Raw genomic sequence first — 24,126 nt, 5'->3', positions numbered from 1 at the left:
CCATGTAGCTATGCGTGAATTGGTTACCACGCCGTCGCGAATTCTCTGGCTATTTAGAAACGTGACGGGCTGGTGGCAAGTGTCTATGATGACCTTTTGTGCCCCAATGTAGTTGGAGAAACGCTGAATGGCCCATACTGTACAGAGCAAAGCTTTTTCACAGTCTGAGAATTTACATTCTGGAGGTAGAAGCGTTTTGCTGGCATATGCAACCACCTTTTTGTCTTGGTCGTGTTGTTGGTATAGGCCAGCACTGAGACATTGATCTGAAAACCCAGCTTCCAGGTGGAATTCTTTTTGTGGATCAGGGTAAGCAAGGCATGGTGCTGTGCATAAATGTCTTTTTAGTTCTGCCATGGCGTGTCTGTGCGTCTGACCAGACGAAAGGGCAGTCTTTTTTCAGCAGGGCTGTTAGACCCATACAGAAATGTAATATATGTCAATATATGTAAATTACATATATAATGTTAGTGCCCATGTATGTCTGCTGCATATATGAGAATATATGCAAAATTCATATATGTAAAACACATATACATATATGAAACATATATTTCAAAATATATCAAAAATGGCCGTTTTCATGTAAGTGCCATATATTTTCCCGTATATGCACATAAATGTGAAATATATGTAAGACGCATATATGTATACGTGCATATATGACGCATATATGTATACGTGCATATATGACGCATATATGTATACGTGCATATATGACGCATATATGTATACGTGCATATATGACGCATATATGTATACGTGCATATATGACGCATATATGTATACGTGCATATATGACGCATATATGTATACGTGCATATATGACGCATATATTTATACGTGCATATATGACGCATATATTTATACGTGCATATATGACGCATATATTTATACATGCATATATGCCGCATATATTTATACATGCATATATGTACTTATTTCTATAGTAGCCTAGGGGAGAGCCGGGACAGTTGAAACACTTTTCAGATAAACATCGTTTTCTAAGATAAGGTTACAGATAGATTTTTAATTTTTTTGTGATTAACAACTCACATATGTGTTCTCTTAGTATCATGTGTTATTCGGTACAAATATAGAATGATTTAAGTAAAATATGACTTTGAACGGGAGTTGTGCTTTGTTTCAATCGTCCCGCCTGTGCGGGACGGTTGAAACACAGGGGTGGGACGGATGAAACATGACAGTTTAAATGGCAACTATTCATCTAATGCTTTTTTTTGTGAACAACACCTGACAAGTAACTTATGTACATATTGTTACAAACATATTTTGTAATTTATTTTCATTTAAAGGTTCATATTAACCATTTTTGTTCTGTCGCCCAATAAACAATAAGCGATAAGCCTATGCGCATTTTGTAATCTTTCTAACAGGCTATTTTGACGAAGACAGACAAATCAGTTTACAATTAATTTTCTTACATTTCTTCCTTGAGTCATATTGAGTGTTTGCTAGTTGAATAGCCTGTTATTATGAAGAAAACGAGGTCAACCAGACGACGATAAATGAAATTTATTGAATATTGAAGATTGGACAATTGATGATTATTACAGAGATAGCATGTGTTGCGTAATTGAAAATTAATTTGCATTAAAAGAAACATAAGTCTAGAAACAGTATATGAATCTATGAACAGTATATGCTATGACCAGGTTTAACGGGCAGGACGCGCGGGCGGGACGGTTTAAACAGTGTTTCAACCGTCCCGACAGCGCATCCTGTCATTTAAACCTCTTTTGCTCTTAAACTAAAAAACTCTGATTTTGCCCACTTAAGGGTGTGTTGCAGTACTAATACACCTGCCGTATTATCATTACAATGGCACATGAAACAATAAATCCAACTTGTCAGTCAAAAAAAAGTACCGCACGAAAGAATTCACTCACCGCATTCAAAAACAGCTTTGCGGCTTTAACTCCAAAACGACACGACGTAAAGAAGAAATGTTTTCGCGGGTATGTTAGGCATTGCGTGCTGTACGTGCTGACGAAGTTTGACGTACATGACGTGAGTGGTTTTCAAGAAAATCTCAGTGTTTCATCCGTCCCGCGTTTCAATCGTCCCGCCTCTCGCCTACATACTTTCACATATATTAGGGATACAAATCTTATATCTGAATGCCTTGAAATTAAATACCTATAGTTGGAGATTTTGTCTATTGTGTGAATACCAAATATAGTATTTTAATACAATAATGCAGTGTTTTCTTTGTCATTTTTGACAAATACATCCACAAAGTACCATAACCATATGCCACAGCTTTAAAAATGCATCAGTATCACATGCATATACACTGTAAAACTTTTCACTGTAAATTTACAGTTGCAGCTGGGTTGCTATCCACATACTGTATTTTTACAACATTACTACAGTAAACAGCATTTACAGTACTCCACTGTAATTACCAAATACAGTATATACCACATTTTACATTATTAAACTTGTCGACAGCAATAAATTGTATTTTTACAGGGAATACTGCTTTTATTATTACATAATTAAAATATTATACTTTAAGGTTTCATAAGAGTAGTCACATTAGGAAAAAGAAAACAACATTTTCTGGGTTTTAAAACATTTATTTAGTTAAATTGCCTTCTATGAACATGTTGGCTGAATTACTTTTTAAACATAAAATGCCATTTTAACACTTAACAACAAACAGGTAACAGTTAGCACTTAATTAAAGGAATAGTTCACCCAAAAATTTAAATTAGCACATGATTTACTCACCCTCAAGTCATCCTAGGTGTATATGACATTCTTCTTTCAGACGAATACAATCAGAGTTCTATTAAAAAATTTCCTGCTCTTCCAAGCTTTATAACGACAGTGAAATGCTGTTTCTTTTTTGAAGTCCATAAAAGTGCAAACGAAATCCCATTCAAAGTCTGCAAGGTTTCGCAGAAGTGAGGACACCTGTAGGCTTACAGTGGTGTTCTTGTTTTGGACAACTTGGCCAGTTTTCTTTGAAGTTACTTGTCCTTTCTTTGTTTTTGATCCACGTTCAGGATTGATGTCAAGAAACCGTCTAAAAGGCGTCTAAAACAACAATTAAATATTATTAACTGAGTGTATATATTTTGACAAAGAGAGACAGCACAAAAGCTGACTAAAACTGAACAACATAAAAAAAAAAAAAAAAAATGCAATGTTGGATGTTGTGATCAATAACTGATATTTTTTCTGCCCAATGTGTCTGTTTACATGCGCACTGTCAACTAACTAAATTTTTGGAAGTGGGGTTGCCAGATTTAAAGTTTTATTCTACAACTTTTGTCTACTCATCACCCAGCTCATTAACAATATCATCCCCTCATCCGGTGCCATCAGAGTATCAGTGGAAAGGCAGTCTTTAGACTCTCCGTTTATATAGAGCACACACTGCCAGAATCCAGCCCAAACCTTTGTGACAGAAATAATTTAACTTAATTGCAAGCCTTGCAATATTTATTGCATATATGACAACATGATTTACCAGACTAAAATGCATGTTTGCACCCAAAAATTTAAATTCTGTCATTATTACTCACCCTCAAGACTTTTGTTCATCTTCAGGACACAAATGAAGATATTTTTGATGAAATCTGATAGTTTTGTCCTTCCATTGATATCAATATCATTGCAACTGTCAAAGCCCAGAAAAGTGGTAAAAACATTGGTAAATATCAGCTACAGTGGTTCAACCTAAATATTATGATGCAGGGTTTCTGCACATTTTTTAAAGTCAAATTTAAGGCTTTTTAAGACCTTTTTAAGACCCGAAGAAATCAAAATTAATACCATGCATTAGGGGTGTGCAATATTGACAAAATATGTCTCGATCGATATTTTCAAAGTTTTCTTGATAATAATTAGATAACATTTTACTGATTGTGTTTCTGTGCTTGGTGCCATGGCTTGTTTAGGCCTGTTGACAGCTGACTGACAAAGATATTCATATTTTTCATATTATATGCAGTGGTCAGTTTACAGCAGTGACAGAAATTAACATTTTTTATTAAGGGGTAATATTTGCCACCTTAAATTGATTTCAAGGGGCATTTTCACCTATATACGGACATTTGTAGATGTTTCAACAAGATATCTTTCACATCTACTGCAGTCAGATTCACCCGTGTTCACTCTGAAGGAATCACTCACATGGCTGGGCACTTGTATGACACATCAAGGATGTTAAGAGGCTAAAAGCAGGTTTAAAACTTGAAGTCAACAGCGTGCAAATTTTAAAAAGAGGATAACACGGTGTAGGCAACACCGATTTTTGTCGTTGTTCTCTGTATTGACAGCACTCCAAATTTACAAAAAAATGAGCTCAATGTTAAAATTGACCGGAGTTCTCCTTTAAGGTTGCACTAGTTACATGGATTATTTAAACAATGTTTTTACAAGCTTTCTGGGCCTTAAAAGTTGCAAAGACGTTGCTGTCTATGGGTGGTTCAGAAACCTCTCAGATTTCATCAAAAATATCTTAATTTGTGTTCTGAAGATGAACGAATGTCTTACAGGTTTGGAACGACATGAGGGTGAGTAATTAATGACAGAATTTTCACTAATCCTTCAACTGAAAACAACTTGCACTGACATATCTTAAAATATATGACTGCCACTGTTTTATCTCAAGATGCACACCAGTAATGTTTTTTTTTTTAATGATACATTATTATAAAAGCTGCTTAAATACCCTAATTTTATTAAGGCCTAGACCTGGCTTAAGCTAAGCCCTGTATGGAAACCAGGGCCATATTGTTCATACCAGTAGTCAACATAATAAATACTGTCAAGTCAAGGTTAGTGACACAATTCAGTCTAATTATATATATATATATGAATGGCAAATATGCCAATGACTAACCTCTGAACAAACTCAAGGTGCTGCCTCTTCTTGGTACTGCAAACTGAAGTTATAGGAGGAGGCAAACAGCGCTGCCAGGCCAGTGATGAAGAGGCTGTGATCCTTCACACACACCTTGACCTTCCAAACTTAATATCCAGCACTGGTTGCTTAGAGATTGACCTGTAATGGAATAAAAAAAAAAAAAAAAAGAATAAATAAATAAATAATATTAATAATTAAAATAACTACTGTGGGTTCCACTGTGGTTCGATGTAGTTGTCTATTCATAGTTCTATGAATTAAATTTTTCAACTAAAAATTAAAATTGGTTAGAATTAGGGCTGCCCGATTAATCGCAATTTCCATGTAATTGCACTTAAATCGATTTGACTTATCGCGATTTTGAAATCGCAAAGGCTGCGATTATTTATGCACAGCTTGTCATTGATGTACGGCTCTGTAAACGCTGCTCCATCTGAAAGTACTGTGAGTTTGAGTCACTTATAACGTGCATTTGAAAAAGCAACACGCGTCAAACATCTTTCCAAACACGAGAATCATTTATGAACCTCTTGTCCAACAAAAGACAACATTTAATAAAATGCATTTACTCCAAACTCACTTCATAACGACAGTTGAGCATCCTCCTGTGAGATGATGTGCCTTCTTACACAGAAGGCAGTCATGTATTTATAAGTCATGTTAAATCAAAGCGTTTCAATCTTCTGTTTATTCAGCTACAGCGATAGGGATTTACAGGAATGATGTGCTGTTATTGTACTTCTGCAGCGGGGCATATTTAGCGTGTTTGTGTGAGAGCGCCCTCTGGCGTTCAGATGGAGCAGCATTTACTATCAATCAGCCGCACTCCACTGACAAGCTGCGCGTAAGATAATCGCAGCCTTTGCCAAATCGCGTGCGTTTTTATTGCGATTAATCGTGCAGCCCTAGTTAGAATGCTAAAATGCACTGGCATATAATTTTGTTTGTTTTAAGCATAAACTCACTTAATTTTGACTTATTCTTTCAGAAAACAAGACAATTTTTACGTGTCTATTAAATGCTTCTTCATGTAAGAATTGTAGATATCTGGACTGGAAACAAAATAAAACACTAATTAAGAAAAACATATTTTGCAGTGGGGTGAGTAAATGATGGCTTTTCATTTTAGGTTTCATCTACCCCTTTAATGTTTACATACCAGGAAATAAGTCGTGGACTTTCTGGCAAATGTAGATTGCTGGACATCAGCGATGCAAATTCCTGAAACAATTTTTAAAAAGGACAGCACAACCTTGATCAACAGAACCAAAACATATTACAAATTAATGAGATTTGCTGAATAATCTCTACTTATCTGCTTGAAGGATAACACCGTCTAACTTCTTTGAATTAGGGAGTAGTTGTAGGACCATGGGATGGCAATCAGGGATAGGCCTACTACATTTGAAAACAGCATTAGGAACATGGATTTTCATGTGCTAGCAAAATTCTGACAACGATTCAAAAGCACGATCACAGAACTGACAGAGATTTTTTTTTTTACCACATAGACTATAACTGTAACACTACTTAAAAGCACTTACATTAACAATGGCCATCAGATTACAAAGCCTAAAACGAAAAAAATATATATCAAATGCACGTCATGCAAATAGCATGGTAAAGGTTGCCTATTATATGAAATGTCGAAGTTAACGTTACTTGGTAAACAGGTGGAACAGAGTCAGTTAATTGCTTGCGCGGCCACGGTAGTAAACCGCGTTCGCAAAATCAAACCAAATACGTGAAAACAATGTAGAAATGTGAACGCAAAAAAAAAAAAAAAAAACTTATATATGGCTTACCGTATCACTCAGTTGAACAATTCTCCATCTTCTCAAACTCTAAATCCCACTTATCGTCACGCGCAGGTTAGATTATTCAATGACAAATTCTTCCATCCGTCTTCAGGTAGCTGCTACCGTTAACGTCGTCCATTTTCTGCTGCGTCACAGGCAACTAATGTTTGAAACACGAACCGAACCGAACCGAACCGAACCTCAAAAAAGCTTTAAAATTGCTCACAGATTCGCAGACATTGTTTATCTTGATAACAGGAATGATTATTTGTTCAGTTGAATCCCGCTGACAAAACGAGTTTGCCTGTTGTAGCTGCCTAACGTTACTGTCTGCTCGCATGACGCGTCACATTTGAACTGAATTGAGCGCGAAAGAAATCAATCCCACAATGCAATGCCTTTTCAGTCAGTATGATGGTAACGAATTTATCAGGACGAAAACTGAAATGTGCTGTATATTTACAGCTGTTCTGTAAAAGATACAGCTTAATACTGTATTATGGAAATACAGTACAATTCTGTAAGAAATTCGTTGTAAATTTACAGTAAAGGGTTACAGTGTATGTTTACATACATTTATTAAATATGTTGGAAACAAATATGTATGTCACATATTTATAATTAATGTTGTCCATATATGCGAGAAACCAATACTATACTGTAATATATGCAGATATATGGTATCATATATGGATGAACTCAAATATTTTCTTCACATGTTTGGACACATAAATGTTCATATATTTTGCAGGCATATATTGTGTTCTCAGATAAGTCAAATATATGTATAGATATATGTTGCAGTCATATATTGTGTTCTCAGATAAGTGAAATATATGTATAGATATATGTTGCAGTCATATATTGTGTTCTCAGATAAGTCAAATATATGTTGCAGTCATATATTGTGTTCTCAGATAAGTCAAATATATGTATAGATATATGTTGCAGTCATATATTGTGTTCTCAGATAAGTCAAATATATGTATAGATATATGTTGCAGGCATATATTGTGTTCTCAGATAAGTCGAATATATGTATAGATATATGTTGCAGGCATATATTGTGTTCTCAGATAAGTCAAATATATGTATAGATATATGTTGCAGGCATATATTGTGTTCTCAGATAAGTCGAATATATGTAGAGATATACAGTATGTTGCAGGCATATATTGTGTTCTCAGAAAAGTCAAATATATGTAGAGATATACGTTGCAGGCATATATTGTGTTCTCAGATAAGTCAAATATATGTAGAGATGTTGCAGGCATATATTGTGTTCTCAGATAAGTCGAATATATGTATAGATATATGTTGCAGGCATATATTGTGTTCTCAGATAAGTCGAATATATGTATAGATATATGTTGCAGTCATATATTGTGTTCTCAGATAAGTCAAATATATGTATAGATATATGTTGCAGGCATATATTGTGTTCTCAGATAAGTCGAATATATGTATAGATATATGTTGCAGGCATATATTGTGTTCTCAGATAAGTCAAATATATGTATAGATATATGTTGCAGGCATATATTGTGTTCTCAGATAAGTCGAATATATGTAGAGATATATGTTGCAGGCATATATTGTGTTCTCAGAAAAGTCAAATATATGTAGAGATATACGTTGCAGGCATATATTGTGTTCTCAGATAAGTCAAATATATGTAGAGATGTTGCAGGCATATATTGTGTTCTCAGATAAGTCGAATATATGTATAGATATATGTTGCAGGCATATATTGTGTTCTCAGATAAGTCGAATATATGTAGAGATATATGTTGCAGACATATATTGTGTTCTCAGATAAGTCGAATATATGTATAGATATATGTTGCAGGCATATATTGTGTTCTCAGATAAGTCAAATATATGTAGAGATATATGTTGCAGGCATATATTGTGTTCTCAGATAAATAGAAAATATGTATAGATATATGTTGCAGTCATATATTGTGTTCTCAGATAAGTCAAATATATGTATAGATATATGTTGCAGTCATATATTGTGTTCTCAGATAAGTCAAATATATGTATAGAATATATGTTGCAGTCATATATTGTGTTCTCAGATAAGTCAAATATATGTATAGATATATGTTGCAGGCATATATTGTGTTCTCATATAAGTCAAATATATGTATAGATATATGTCATGCTATTTAAAATATAAGTACATATATGGCCATATATTACATTTTTGTATGGGGAGGCCTGGCGATGTCTGAGTAGTTTTCGATGAACTGTCGGGAGTAATTGCATACCCCTAGGAAACTTCGTAGTTCAGAGATGTTAGAGGGAGGTTTGATGTTTTGGATGGCATGAATACGGTTTGATTGTGGTTCAATGCCATGATGTCCAATGAGTAGTCCGACGTAGTTTACCTTTGTGCGACACCACTGCCCCTTGTGGAGGGCTATTTTGGCGCCGGCAGCGGCCAACTGGTTCAAAACATAGTCAATTTCTTTGAGGTGGTCGGCCACCGTTGTGCTTTTCATGAGCACATCGTCGACGTAAATCAGGTTACCTCTCATTCTGGCGTCTGGGCATGCTTTGTTCAGAAAGATGTTGAACTCGGCTGGTGAGTTTGCATATCCGAACGGACACCTGTTGAAAGTGTACTGTCGGTTGCCGAACGTGAATGCCAGCTTGTGTTGGTCGTCAGGGTGTACTGGAATTGTCCAGAATCCAGAGGCCACATCGAGTGTAGAGAAGATGGTGGCTCCTCTGATTCGTGGGATTTCCTGTTCCAGCTGAGTCATGGGCCACCGTGACAACGGCACCTGTTGATTCAGTTTTCGATAGTCGATAGTTGGTCTCCATTTGCCGTTCGGTTTGAGAACAGGCCATATTGGGGCAGAGTAGGTGCTATTGCACGTTCGGATCACACCTTTCTCAAGCATGGTTTCGATGATTTCCTGCACTGGTTCGTGTGAGGCGATGGGAATTTTGTATTGCTTGACGAAGGTGGGAGGAGCCTCAGGGTGCGTGGGGATACGCACGGTGTGGAGGTCGGTGAGACCACAGTCTAAAGAGTCTTTTGCAAAGGATTCTTTGAACTTGTAAAGGACTTGTCGTAGTCTTTGGCGGTCTGCCTCATTCTGGAGTGCGTCGGCATCCTGTAGAATTTGTTGCACTTGAGATTCAAAACCTTGGTATGGTTCATCCGTTGGGCTTGTCATCAGTCGGGTTGGTTTTGACAGGCGTGGCAGGTGCGCCAGTCTCACCGACAGGCTGGTGGGAGACTGTGTACACTGCGAGGTGTTGGTCCTCTGTCAGTTCCGTTCTGCACACCTGATCTTTGGCCATCGACATGACAGATGTGATGGCAATGAATTGGAAGGGTGCCGTGAACAGTGTGTTGTTTGTATGTCCTTCGGGTATCAGTGCAGGTGGGATGGGCCCTATGACTGGTAGCATCAATTCAAAGTCATGAAAGTCGTGACTGATTAGCCATCCCAGTCGGTAGGCTTTGGGGATGCTGATGTCAGTTGCTGTGCAATTGTTAAACAGAATATAGACTACCCGAGATGATACTTCAGTGAGGGGTGTGGCTTCGAGGGTGAGTCCGAGTTCCACACATTCAGGTGAAGGTTGGAAGAAAGCCAGGGTGTGGTTTAGGGTTTGGCCCTGTCGCAGGTTGAGCCGCACAGCGACTCCTTTAGTGTAAGCAGGTACCACTGTTCCCTGTTCGGTGATGAGAGTGCATACGTCTGGGATGGTTTGCCCTGACAGTAGATTGTCATGACTGATGGGAACAGGTGGCTGTGAAGTCAGTGGAGCCCATACAACCTCATTGAGCCTTGAGGCGAATCAAGATGTCTGCTCCAATGTAGACGTCGTGGGCTGGATTTTCCAGGATCAGGAATTAATGGGTCAAGTACCGGTGGTTCCATTTCAAGTTCAGAGCACAGATCCCTTTGGCAGATGTCATTGAGGATGGATCTGAGTTTAAAGGGAAACGGGTGCGTTTGCCGGTATAGGGCAGGTCCGGTGTGTTTTCAATAATGGTATTGAATAGTGAGAGACTGATGGCTGAGTTGTCTGCCCATAGGGCCAGAATAATGTCTGTGGTGTTTGTATTTTGCAGCTGCAGGTCCGTTTCGACCTGGGGACAGTAGTTCTCAGAACCTTGGGTGGTTTTGAAAGTGCAGAGGAGCGAACTTGAACTCTGATCAGCAGTGGGGGCTTTGTCCTCGTGGTTGGTTGAGGGAATTTCCGTGACCCCTGTGGCTTGACAGTCTTGTTCAATGGACTTGTGCGGCTGGAGGGGGATGGGTTCGCGCACTTGTGCCCAAACTTGTAGGTGCTTGAGGTTTAACAAGGGTTCAAAGCGATCCAGCAGGTCCTTGCCTATGAGAAATTGATAAGTGTTCATAGGAGAGATATATACTGGATGGATGATGCTCATAGGACCGATTGCCAGGTGAATGGGAGCTACGTTCCTTAGCTGGATGTCATTTTGGCTGTATGACTGCACGTTCAGCTCACAAGTGTGGAATTTAAGAGTTCGGTTTTGTATTTGAGCTTCAAACTGGAGTTTTTCAAATAGTTGAACAGAAATAAGCGTTAGATCGGAGCCGGTGTCCACCAGTGCTTCGAGCTGCATTTCCTTTTCCAAGGTAATGGTTAAGTAAAGTTTTCGTGCCATTCCTCTCTCAATGAGTTTACCCAGGAGTTGTGGCGTGGGATCTTGTGTGTTGATTGGCAAGCAGTGAGGGTAGGTTTTGGGTGTCTCGTTGTGGGTGCAGATCACCAAGACAGCACTGTCTGGTACCTTGTGGTGAGAGTTACTGCCGTCTTGTTCAGGAGGAGTTGTTGTCAGCCGGAGTGAGTGAGTTGAGCTGTCATTTGGTGGTGTGACATTCAGTTCAGTAGTCTGTGGCTGACAAGCAGTGTTCTGGGCGGCAGTCAGCTGGAGGGAGTGAGTGGAGCTGTCATTTGGTGATGCAACAGCGAGTTTGACAGTTTGTGGTCTGACAGCCGTGTTTTGCGGGGCTGTCAGCTTGAGGGAGTGGGTGGAGCTGTCACTCAGTGACGTACCAGCAAGTTTCATAGGTTGCGGTTTAACAACAGTGTCAGGTTGGCTGTCAGCGTGAGGAGCGTTGTGAGTGGCGTTGGTTCCAGGCATGTGGGTTAGTCATGCAGTGTCTGGTTTATCTTTGTCTTCCTTGTGAGGTTTCTTTTGGAGAAACTCTCGCAGTACGCTCAGAAGTTCTGCCGCTTCAACCGTGGCTGCATTGTTTTTGTTGGAGGCTTGTTCCAGCTTGTGTTTACCAGGGTCCCGTCGAGGGGGGTCCCTGGGTCGGTTCTCTGGGCTTGTTGTTCGGGGAGATTGGGGTCGATTTCTTCTGTGGTGTCGGTCGGCATCCCAGTTTCCTCCTCCCTTTTGGTTGTAGGAGAAGTGATGTCGGTCCCAGGATCCCCCGAAACGGTCGTTATGCTGTCTTGGGCGGGCACCCCCCCCTCGTCCACGTTGCGCTCTGTTTGGTTGGAACGGTCTTGGTTCTCTGTTGACGGGTCGGTACCTGGGGGGTGTTGCGTCCTCTAAAGTCAGTTCTGGAGAGGGCTCTGATATCGAGCAAATTGTGCGATGTTTTGCCGGTTTTTCAGACACAGTTCTTTGTTTGACTTATGCTTTGTGAGCCAAGTCACGCAATTGTTGGATTGACATGGTCCGTGGGCAAACCAGAATGCCCAGATGCGCACTTTGGCTTGGATGGAGATTTCGCAGAAAGAGGGTTTTGAAATTAATATCCTGCTCCATGTCCGCCTCATTCTTTGGACCGAAATAAGCTTGACGCAGGCGGCCATAGTAAGCCTGCGGGGTCTCAAGCCGTGCTTGCTTTTATGCCTTGGTCAGATTCGGGGTCTGAGAATTCACGAATCAGAGCTTGTCGTAATTGTGCATAGTCCATTTTGACCGCCTCTGTTTGACGGTCCAGAAAGCTCCGCACGGCACGACCAGACGTTATCCGAAGAAGATATAACTTGTCCCACGTAGTGACGTTGGCCACAGTTTGCAAGTGAAAATCAATGTCTGTTAAATATGCGTGCACGTCGCTGCCCCCTGCTGGATTTGGGTTGAACGTGGGGATGTTTCTTGCCAGCTTGTCCAGTTCTTTAGAGGCTGTGCGGTGACTGGTGGCTCGCCCCTCCGGGGCGGGGCTGGCAGATGAGATAGTGTCGGGACGTGGGCTTTCCTCTTCTTCTTTAGCTTTAAGGGTTTGGCTGCGAAGTGCAGGTTCGCTGGTGAGGGGAGACGGAGTGATGTGTGTCCCCCTCTCTAGTTCACCTTGCAGTCCGTACGAATGTTTGAGTTCACGGTGGACAATGTCCAGTTCGTCTTTAAGATCGTGTCTTTGTTGGACGAGCTCGTTAATTTCGGCTCGGGCCTTCTGCAAATGTGTTTCACAAGCTTTGACTCTAGCATCTCTGTCTCTTAATTCCGTGTGTGCTCTTTCTAGCAGAGTTTCTCCACGTATTAGCTTGTCCTTGAGGGCTGCCATGGTCTGTTTTTCCGCCTCCACTGTCCTGTCCGTGTCCAGACGCAGGTCCTCCAGGGCCTTTTGCAATCTTTTCACTTCCTTTTGTAGTTTTGAGCGTGTTTCCTCCTCGGTTCCGGCCTCCAGTAGGAGATCCTCCAGCTGAGTCTTTAGTCTAGTGGTTTCCTTTTCCAGCTTGGCGTTGTCTTTCTCCAGCAGACGTGCCTGGGCCACCAGGTAGTGAGAGAGACTTCCGATGATGCGACTCCATTCTTTCGAACTATAGGCCTGCGTGGGGTCATGGGACATGAGCTGATCCACGCTGGAGTCCAGTTCCTGCTGGCTCAGGAGTTTTGGGTCGCCAAGGTCTTTTGGTAGACAGCCGGTTGTCATGGCACTCAGCCACGCGGTGAGGCCATCCCAATGTTCCGCGGGACTGGATGCGCGCGACATTTTGACTCACTGTAGGCAGAGGAAACACAACACACACACAAAAGGGCCACTGCAAGCTGTCTTGAGGCTAATGAGCTATAGTACGGTGTACCGTCTATAGGATCTTTTGGTTTAACTGATATAGTCAGTTAGGCGGGTCAGCGTAGGACCCGAGAGAGAAAAAGAAACAAATAGAGTCTGCTCAGTTGTCACTCTTATTACTTAGCTTTCTTTGGGGTCTCTTTGGTGCCTGAAAAACAAGTCTAACAGAACATGCAAGGTACGAGTAGGCGAGGATTTGAAAAGGAAGAAACAAAAATTAAACAAAAATATCAGTGATTTGATCTATGCTGCAATTTAAACACTAATAGTACAGAGGAGATGCCTTAGGGGGAAATAGGTAAACCGAAACACTTAGAAAGTGTTGGCGGGGAAATTTTTTTAAGATTATGTGGCTTATAATGGGAGGCAGAATTTTTTTAAAAATTTTTTTTATCAAAGTTCAGTTTTACCTGAAATGGACTGAAGTCACCCCAGCCGGCCCCTGCTGAGCGCGGTCAACCTTCCTGGCGCCCCAAACACCTGGCCGCCGTGACCTTGGATTCTCCGTTACTCTGCACACGGTTGCGCCCTTCTCAAACAGGGTGACTTTAGGCACAACCTTGGTAGTCCCGGAGGTGCCAGCCAACCTAAACGCAATGCAAAGGTGAGGGCTTCACAGAACGGTGGCAGGGACTGCCTATTGTTTGTGCCGCGGTCTCAACAATTGACTTTTGCGTCGGTTTTTGTGGCTGACACTCCGAAGCACCAGATTGCTGATGTCACTTTACTGCGTGCCGCAACCAGTGGCAGAGATAAAAGAAACTCAAGAGTCACTGCACGGTCAGCGTCGGAAACGTCAGTCGGCAGACTCACCCACAGAGGTCGAGCCGGGACTCCTCTATTCCACTGCAGGTGCTGAGATTCTTGCCTATACGACACACAACATGGAATTATGTGGAAATAGGACAGAAATCACAATGGACCTGTGGAAGGTTAGGTGGTAAAACAAAAAAAATAATAAAATAAAACTTTGAAAGGAAAAAATAAAATTAAACCAACCTTGAAGCGGAAAATGAATTTAAGAGGTGTATGGTCTTTGTCAATTAAAGGTGCAACAGAAGAGGGTTAGCGGTGCCTCAATGCAGGTGGAAACAGGGAAAGCGGTGCGGTAGACCGCTGTAGTAGGTTAATAGAGCCTCTAGGAGGCGCTCTTCCTCTCGTCAGTTCACCTTAACTGTTGGACAAACTTTAAATTTTTAATTCAAACTTGGCTTAAGATCAAATTTAAATCAGCCTGGGGTAAATTTAACAGAGTATTCGAATGATTATTTATAACAATCAAACAACATTTAAGTTATTTTGTACTGATTATAAACTAATCATTCGAGGAAAGCATACATGAAATGAATTTCAACAGAGTAAATTTGTAGAAAGCTGATAGCTGACTTGAGAAAGGGAGCTTCCACACGGGGGCGCTGCGTTTCTCAGGAGCTATGTTGACTTAAATGTGATAGTGGGAATAACCGAATTAATTGGTTTCAATTTCACATCAAATCTAAATACACTGGAAAGAAAAGTTTTTTTTTTTCTTTTAGAGAAAGAGACAGATTTCTAAAAATCAAATCAAATAAAAATAAAATAATCACCATAACATTGAAGTTGTTATTAAATGATTATTAAATGAAAATAAAACCAGACAGAATCTTTGAGGTAGATTAGAAATGGAAACAAAGCAGAGTAGAGTGAATTTGAGCAGAAAAGGGGATAGCTGACCTAGAGGGGTGCGGCCACGAGGGGGCGCGGTCCTTCTCAGGTGAGCTATCAGTGTTTTTGGAGTGAGAAATCCTATAATTCTAGAGTCTCTATTCCCTTTCCGGGAATTAAACTCACAATAAAATGTCTCAGTCCAAAATAAAAGGATTGTTTTACGAACTTAGCGAGCTGTAAATGCACATATGTATTTAAACAGCTTATTAGATACTCATTCACCGTGAATTTTGACGAAACAAAATCGATACGGAAGAAATGACCAACAGGTCTTACCTGCGGTTGACCACACGGTGGCAGTGTTGCGCTTTAGCGGAACAGAGTCACGAGGTGGTGATTTGAGAACGAGACGCGTCTGTAAAAGGATTGACTTCCAATCAAAATTTCACGCGTGCAGCCCTTTTTGCAAACACAAAATCACACTGCAAGTAAATTTTTAAAGAGATCACGGCGGATCTTCTGTTTCTGGTTTGTGCAGAAACTAACACGGGATTTTTTTGCTGGTTAGCTAGGCCAGGTTTAACCCGTAGTCTGTCGTTGCTAGCGACATGCAAATAAAAATGTTCTGACCCGAAGTAGCTACTGTTGCTCCCGGGGTTTACAGAATACCGGTAACACGCCTGAGGGAACTTTCCTTTTGTTCAAACACAGGTCTTAAGACAGAATTTACATGTACGCAGTCAAGCAAAAAGAGATTTTTTCTTTTTTTTTCTAACTTGGACTTGTAACAATACTGTAAAACTGCAGTTTTCTTCACACCCAGTGAATACTGGCGGCTTACTGATGCGGCTTTTCGCCTTGCTCAGTTTGAGTCGACTTTATCAATACAAGATTCAACGTGCGCACGAAACATTAAACTTATACAATCACACATGAATATGAATCTGAATTTTGTCCCAAAGTGAAATTTGAAAGTGCCCGCATTCAAAAAAACAATATTATGTAACAACACTGAGTCAGTTAAGGGGATTTATTAGCTCAATGAGAATTAATATTCATAAGATATGAATATTAATGTGCCGTATACACAAATTAATTTATTCTAAATAGGGGATAAGTAGGTAGAATTTATATGTTCAATTAGGGGAAATTTAGGTAAAAGTTAGTGTTCATTTATCATGCAAATTATCTGTCCGGCAGACAATATGTACAATTTCTGAACAGAAACCTATCAGTCTATAACACCGACAAGATATGAAGAGTTCAGATGCAAAAACCTCTAAATGCCATCTGAAATTTTCTTCTAGAATGATCATTTTTATGAAACTCGTATATTTAATTTCAATAATTTCACTTAAATGGCAATTAATAGGTAATTTTCATTGCCATTTAAGTGAAATTACTGAACTTAAATATACGAGCTTCAGAAAAATGATCATTCTAGGAGGAAATTTCAGATGGCATTTAGAGGTTTTTGCATCTGAACTCTTCATATCCTTCTTGTGGCCACAGAGAACGATACTTTAGGGTTTATAGACAATTTAGATATTTACTGGTAGAACTAAAAATAGAGCTTGGAGGTAATCGCACTCTCAGGGATTCCAGCAATGTAACAATATGAGACAGATTCAATTTCATAGGATTATAAAGTTTTAATCAAACAACTAAGATTACATGTACTTATTCAATCACGCAGGAGTAAATACGCATAAACAAAACAACATAAATGATCGCGATAAGACATAAAATAAATCAAAGCAAACAGAATAAAATAATAACAAGATTATGAGAGGGAAAGAGAAAATGAGAGAGAGGAAGAGAGAGAGTGTTGGGTGTGTGTAGGTGTGGCAGCGTGTATGTGGGAGTTCAGGAGCACGTGTGTGTGTGTTTGTGTGTGTGGATGTGTGTGTGAGTTTAAGAAGAGTGTGAGATTGTGTGTGAGAGAGTCAGAACAAGGAAGAAGGCAAACAGTTTAAAACGTTACTTTCAACGAGAACCCAAAGGCTATAGCAATGTCCAGACAACTTAAAACAGCATTTCTTTTGGATCTGCGAATTTAAGGATATACAGTACTTGTTTGAGGCCCTCTTGTATGCGTCTCGTGTAACAAAGGCACCTGGAACGCGTGGTCAGCCGCTTCGTCGGAGGCGAGGTTTGGTTGCAATGGTAACTCAGAGAGTTTGTTAAACTTAGCCCAAAGATAATTTAGCCTTAAGTTGGTTTCGTTGGTTTGTATGAAAAATTATCAAACTGAAATAAACTATCAAGAAAAGAAAGACTTAGAGTAAAAACGAAACAAAAAGAAAACGAGGCTTCTTTGAAGAAGGAAGGAGGCAGGTCTCTCTCTCTCTCTGTTGAACTGCAAAGTTTAGAGAGCCGGCGCGTGTTTTTGAAGGGACCACAGCCACGCCTTCCTCCTGTTTCGGAGCCAATCACCTGGAAGGGCGGGTTGTGGCCGCTTCCTAAAAGTTCACGCCTCTTCCGTCTTGTACTGAAGCAATAAACTTATTTGTAAACATTTATAATCTGACATTAATAAAAGACTGCATCCTCCATTATTTTGGGTTAAAGATTCAACACCGTTGGGTTGTTTGGCACAGAATGATACCGTGAACGGTGATTCTGTGATCTAATAACACAAAGATACATGATGTCTCGGGATTTTACATGCATATTACATTGATTATAAAACAATACTGTTTGTTGATTGGAATGTCAGTAAGTTCCATGTAAAATCATGTAAACTCTTGCTATCAAGGAGGACAGGGTTTTTTTTGCAAATGAAGATCCCAGTTAAGTTAATTAGATCAAGGAGACTGGGAGGGGGAGTTGAAAAGGGGGTAATGTCAGTAAGTTAATCATATGGGGAGAGCCGACATTCTGACCACCTCTTTTGCGTTACAGAGACATAATCTAAAAAAAAAAATCCAGAAATCACAATATATGATTTTTTTAACTATTTATTTGTATGATACAGCTGCAAATAAGTATTTGAACACCTGTCTATCAGCTAGAATTCTGACCCTCAAAGACCTGTTAGTCTGCCTTTAAAATGTCCACCTCCACTCCATTTATTATCCTAAATTAGATGCACCTGTTTGAGGTCGTTAGCTGCATAAAGACACCTGTCCACCCCATACAATCAGTAAGAATCCAACTACTAACATGGCCAAGACCAAAGAGCTGTCCAAAGACACTTGAGACAAAATTGTACACCTCCACAAGGCTGGAAAGGGCTACGGGGAAATTGCCAAGCAGCTTGGTGAAAAAAGGTCCACTGTTGGAGCAATCATTAGAAAATGGAAGAAGCTAAACATGACTGTCAATCTCCCTCGGACTGGGGCTCCATGCAAGATCTCACCTCGTGGGGTCTCAATGATCCTAAGAAAGGTGAGAAATCAGCCCAGAACTACACGGGAGGAGCTGGTCAATGACCTGAAAAGAGCTGGGACCACCGTTTCCAAGGTTACTGTTGATAATACACTAAGACGTCATGGTTTGAAATCATGCATGGCACGGAAGGTTCCCCTGCTTAAACCAGCACATGTCAAGGCCTGTCTTAAGTTTGCCAATGACCATTTGGATGATCCAGAGGAGTCATGGGAGAAAGTCATGTGGTCAGATGAGACCAAAATAGAACTTTTTGGTCATAATTCCACTAAACGTGTTTGGAGGAAGAAGAATGATGAGTACCATCCCAAGAACACCATCCCTACTGTGAAGCATGGGGGTGGTAGCATCATGCTTTGGGGGTGTTTTTCTGCACATGGGACAGGGCGACTGCACTGTATTAAGGAGAGGATGACCGGGGCCATGTATTGCGAGATTTTGGGGAACAACCTCCTTCCCTCAGTTAGAGCATTGAAGATGGGTCGAGGCTGGGTCTTCCAACATGACAATGACCCGAAGCACACAGCCAGGATAACCAAGGAGTGGCTCTGTAAGAAGCATATCAAGGTTCTGGCGTGGCCTAGCCAGTCTCTAGACCTAAACCCAATAGAGAATCTTTGGAGGGAGCTCAGACTCCGTGTTTCTCAGCGACAGCCCAGAAACCTGACTGATCTAGAGAAGATCTGTGTGGAGGAGTGGGCCAAAATCCCTCCTGCAGTGTGTGCAAACCTGGTGAAAAACTACAGGAAACGTTTGACCTCTGTAATTGCAAACAAAGGCTACTGTACCAAATATTAACATTGATTTTCTCAGGTGTTCAAATACTTATTTGCAGCTGTATCATACAAATAAATAGTTAAAAAATCATACATTGTGATTTCTGGATTTTTTTTTTTTAGATTATGTCTCTCACAGTGGACATGCACCTACGATGACAATTTCAGACCCCTCCATGATTTCTAAGTGGGAGAACTTGCAAAATAGCAGGGTGTTCAAATACTTATTTTCCTCACTGTATATATAAATAAATGTAACAAAAAATATATATATATACATTATATATATATATATATATATATATATATATATATATATATATATATATATATATATATAAAAATGTAACAATAAATAAATAAATAAATAAATAAATAAATATAGATATATATATGGTGTGCGTCCACGGCGAGGAACGGTCAGAGAAGAGCGAACGTTTTTTAGTTCATTCCTAATTCCATAGGAATTCATTGAAAACGCTCGCTCTGCACCATTATCCATGTCAGTGCGGACGAACATATTTTACTTTCGTTTTTAAGTTAGCAATTCAAAAGCCCCCAGCGGTGTCACACATTGATTAACCAGTGGTAAAATATTCTCACCGTCACATACCTAGTATATTTTTATATAGATACAATAGGCCTACCTGATTTTGAACACAAGAGGGCAGTATAGCACTATGAATGACATTATTTATTTATTTTTTGGACAAAAAAAAACATTCTGGATGTTTTTAAACTTAAACAATTATTAAATTGAAAAAAAAGAAGAATATAATGGGTTTAGTTCTAATATTTGTATAATTTTATATAGAAATAAATGCCGTACAATTACATTTTTAGAAGATATGAGGCTTTTAGTGTTTCCTTTTTTGACATTCCTTTAATCCCTCGCCATAGCAAAACCGTTTGAGATATTTATTATCCGTTCACAATTTAGCATCTTTAATGTATTTTCATCATGTTGAAGAAGTTTGATGGGAATAAAATATACCACTTAAGAGGAGTGGGTAAAAATTCAGAGGCCGATTTTGCAAAGAAATCCACATTCAAACCAAAATATCTGACTTCCTGTTGGTCGGAGCTAATGACTGTAAATTAGAAAGTTGTCCGGCTCGATGAGACCAATATACGTACTGATTTTTTAAACTGTGGGTAAAACTAACCCCCCCACTTTTGTCAAAAGCGTTTTGAAAGTGTCACACTTCCTGCTAGCAGTTGGTGGCGCTATAACTTTGACTCACAATAGTTACAACCATCTGATCGGCCTCTTACCACGAACACACTGCTGAAGTTTCATCAAGATCAGTTAATGTGTGCAGAAGTTATAACACTTCGTGTTTCTCTTTTCTCGACAAAAATTCATGTCCTCGCCACGTCCAAAGCGTTCGAGATATCAAAAATCCGTCCGCAATTTAGCATCCTCAATGTCTTGACTTCATGCACACCGAGTTTGGTGGCGATTTAATTAATTCTCAAGGAGGAGTGTTTCAAATTCCACAGCAAGCGTTCTCCAAACAACCCATAATAGCTGACTTCCTGTTGGGCTGGCGTATAACTTAAGAGTGCGAAAGTTGTTCTGCCCGATGAGATCTATATGTGTGCTGAGTTTCATATTAATTCATGCAAGCTAGTTTGATCTATGGACCAAGTTTTCGGACCCCATTCAAGGGGGCGCTGTTGAGCCCCCTTGCCACGCCCGGGTACCAGCTTCAGCCCGGCCCTAATGGCCGCACGTTCTGACCTGTGTGCAAAGTTTCAAGAGTTTTCGAGTACGTTAAGGGCCCCAAAAGCCCCTGAAACCTTGAAAAACAATTATAAAAGCAAATTTCTCCTAACAGACAAATCCCCCACACCCCCCCCCCCCACACACACAGAGACACAGATACAGAGAGAGAGAGAATTCTCCAAAAAATCATATTCAAACCAAAATATCTCACTTCCTGTTTGTCAGAGCTTATGACTATAAATTAGAAAGTTGTCCGGCTTGATAAGAACAATATACATAACGATTTTTGTGACTCTACTTAAAACTAAGCCCCCATTTTTGACTAAAGGTGGCGCTCTTCCGTTCGAGATATCAAAAATCCGTCCGCAATTTAGAATCCTCAATGTTTTGACTTCATGCACACCGAGTTTGGTGGGGATTGGATGAATTCTCTAGGAGGAGTACTTCGCATTCCACAGCAAGCGTTTTCCAAACAACCCATAATAGCCGACTTCCTGTTGGGCTGGCGTAAAACTTGACCGGGGGAAAGTTGTTCGGCCCGATGAGATCTATATGTGTACCGAGTTTCATATTAATTAATGCAAGCGTGTTTGATCTATGGACCAAGTTTTGGGACCCCGTTCAAGGGGGCGCTGTTGAGCCCCCCTGCCACGCCCGGGTACCAGCTTCAACCCGGCCCTGATGGCCGCGGGTTCTGACCTGTGTGCAAAGTTTCAAGAGTTTTTGAGCACGTTAAGGGCCCCAAAAGTGCCCGAAAGTCAAAAAAAAAAATATCTGAAAAAAATAATCCTTACGAAAACAATAGGGCCTTCGCCCTTTCAGGGCTTGGGCCCTAATAATCCTTCCGGAAACAATAGGGCCTTCGTCCTTTGGGCTTGGGCCCTAATAAACAGAGCAATTCCAAGAGGGTCCTCACACCATCGGTGCTCGGGCCCTAAATAGTTTACATGCATTAAAAGTCAAAAAACTGTTTCATTTTCTCATAATATACATTGCAATCACCACATTTTTCAATGATTCTCAAACGACTCGATGGATGAATCAGTCTCTCTAAACCCCTCCTATCCAAGAGCCTGCTCTGCTCTGATTTGATCTGTGTTTGATTTATGGACAAGTGTTCGGATTCTGTTCCAGGGGGCGCTGTCGAGCCCCCCTGCCACGCCCGGGTACCAGCTTCAGCCCGGCCCTGATGGCCGCGGGTTCTGACCCGTGTGCAAAGTTTCAAGAGTTTTCGAGCATGTTAAGGGCCCCAAAAGTGCCCGAAAGGTTGACAGAATAATATTAATAATAATTACACTAAAGCCACCGGGGTGGCGGTGTCACCGCCTTGGGCCCTCCATCGCTGCTCGCAGCTATATTTATATATATATATATATACAGTATATAATTGTGACAAAAAAAAAATATATATATATATACCGTAAATCCTCTAATAAAGGCCCGGGCCTTTATTTTACTCAAGCGCATCGCGGCCCAGGCCTTTATTGGAAGGAGGCCATAATTAGAGACAGGCCTTTATTTGTATTTGAGCAAAACGGACTACCAGTAGAATGAATAAAAACGAGATTTTGTGTCTATTTTAACCTATAAAATACTAGGTTAATTTATTGAAAACGTACAGTTAGTTACCATATAACATTATGATATGCATACAGAACATTAACAACAAATAAATATTATATAAATAATATTTTTTGTGAAAAGCAATGATTCATTTTGAAACAGTATTCTAGCAGTAGTAACTTAGCTCCACAACAGCACGCATCTGTGCATTCATTGATTTCATTCATTCATTCACACACTAGAAACGCGTGTCTTTTTGCGTGTAACTTACAGACACTATTGCGATTAGAACAAAGCAAATAGAACTGACCTATTTCTCAGCTGGATCCGTTGCTCCTCGAAATAATACTTCCAAGCACTTCTGAGGTAAATTTTCCAGGATTATTATTACTTAGATAGATGTGTGTTATCCAGCTGATTGTGGGTGTTCAGGTTTGCGTGGATCGCCTCAGATTATTTGCGTTTGAATAACGCGCGCTCTCCGTAATTAAGAGATCAAAGTCAACAGAGTATTTTGAAACTAGTTTGCACTTAAGAAAAAAAGCGAGCCTATCGCGCCAGTGCGATTGTCGATCCCAGGGGGTTAAAAAATAGATTTTCGCCAAAAATCCTCTTTGGCTCCGCAGCTGCCATGGTAAACAACATTAGCCTACCGGTGACTGAATTCTCACGTGCGAGTCAAGAGCGAAGTGATTGACATGACCAGGCTACCATAGCTATGGCTTGGATTCATTAGCAAACATTGCCCCCCTGTGGTATTTGCATGTTACTATCACAAGCATAATGTTGTGGCCTGCCCAGAAAAACGTTGTATCTAATAATAGCCCCGGCCACTATTAGAGACCGGCCTTTATTTACCTCCGCCAACAGCGAGACCGGCCAATGTTAGAGACCCGGCCACTAATGGAATACAGGCCACTATTAGAGGATTTACGGTATATATATGTAACAAAAAAAAATAAAAAATAATAATATATATATATATAGCGAGGCGAGGAACGGCAGAGAAGAGCGAACGTTTTTGGACATTCATCATATTGCATTGGTTTTCATTTCTTGTCCTCAAACCGAGCACTAATCTGTTTATTTTTAAGTCACACATTCTCCATTGATTAAAAAAGACAATCAAATGTTTTTTTTAATAGTAGTATTATTTTATACCGAAATAAATTATTTATAATTCAGATGATAATAAAGTTAGTGTTAATTAAAATTGTAAGGAAAACAAATATATTGATCTAAAATCTACTATCATTTGCTGCAAATAGGTTGACTATTTACATTTATTATT

At 40.0% G+C, this 24,126-nt stretch overlaps 1 protein-coding gene and 1 long non-coding RNA gene across 3 annotated transcripts in view; one reads left to right on the top strand and one right to left on the bottom strand.

Annotated features, from left to right (window-relative positions):
* The window catches only part of fkbp10a (FKBP prolyl isomerase 10a), a 355,663-nt gene that overhangs the window by 322,698 nt on the left and 8,839 nt on the right, over nucleotides 1-24,126 (top strand). The gene's annotated exons all lie outside the window — the stretch shown is intronic.
* On the bottom strand, nucleotides 4,294-7,082 carry LOC311299853. The gene is made up of 3 exons (XR_014629203.1): nucleotides 6,063-7,082; nucleotides 5,869-5,955; nucleotides 4,294-5,041 (listed from the first exon to the last, which is right to left on the bottom strand). It is a non-coding gene; the product is annotated as an uncharacterized lncRNA (long non-coding RNA).

Source organism: Rutilus rutilus (genome assembly GCF_951802725.1).
Source record: "Rutilus rutilus genome assembly, chromosome: 11".
NCBI lineage: Eukaryota > Metazoa > Chordata > Actinopteri > Cypriniformes > Leuciscidae > Rutilus > Rutilus rutilus.
The sequence above is the reverse complement of the archived record's forward strand: the minus strand, read 5'-3'. Positions and strand labels throughout refer to the sequence as shown.